We start from the raw sequence: 834 nt of genomic DNA, 5'->3' as shown, positions 1-834 counted from the left end.
CAAAGTAATAACGTTATAGTAACAATGATACAGTAAACGTGTTACTGTAACACTGTTACATTATATTTTATTGTTTGCCAAGCAGAAAAAATACATACTTTTTGGCCATATCTTCTTCTTCTTCAGACTTCACGACCGTCTTTGCTGGTCTCTTCTCTGTGTTAGCCCGCTTAATTGAGGTTTTGGATTTGTCGCTTGAGTCATCCGACATCTCGTAATCTCCATCACTTTCTTTGTCAGATGATACTGGCTTATTTCTAGGTCTCTTTTTTGTTACTGTCATTGGTTTCTTTGTTTCAGTCACCTTCGTATTCAAGACTGCCTTTCTCGGTAATGTTTTTCTAGGAACCTTCTTCTTCTCTTTCTTGTTAACTACCTTTTCTGAATTCTCCGTCACTGGATCCATTGCCGGTGAAATCTCGTTAACTGGAATTTTCTTTATTCGTACAACCTTCTTAACAGGTGTGGTTTTCACCTTCTTCTCTGCTGTCTTTTCGGTTTCTTTGTCTGATCTCATTTCTGTTGCCACCTCTTTTGCCAACTTTGAAGATTTTGCCATTGCTGCCTTCTGAGTCTGCACCTTTGTAACTATAACATCTTTTGGCAACTTTTCTGTCTGCTCCTTTGCCACCGTCTTTGATTGCTGAGTTTGCAGCTTCGCTGCCTTTTTGGTTGGTGCAGTTGCAGCCATCTCCGTTGGTACCGTTGGAATTTTTTTGCCTTTTCTGTCGACTTGTCAGTGCCTTCTGCATTGACACCTTCAATTCCTTTTTCGTTGCCTTTTGTGGTTCATTTTTAGTTTGCTAGGTCGGCGCCTTTGCTGCCTGCTCTATT

The sequence above is a fragment of the Silene latifolia genome, chromosome 1, assembly GCF_048544455.1.
Source record: "Silene latifolia isolate original U9 population chromosome 1, ASM4854445v1, whole genome shotgun sequence".
Taxonomy (NCBI): domain Eukaryota; kingdom Viridiplantae; phylum Streptophyta; class Magnoliopsida; order Caryophyllales; family Caryophyllaceae; genus Silene; species Silene latifolia.
The sequence above is the reverse complement of the archived record's forward strand: the minus strand, read 5'-3'. Positions refer to the sequence as shown.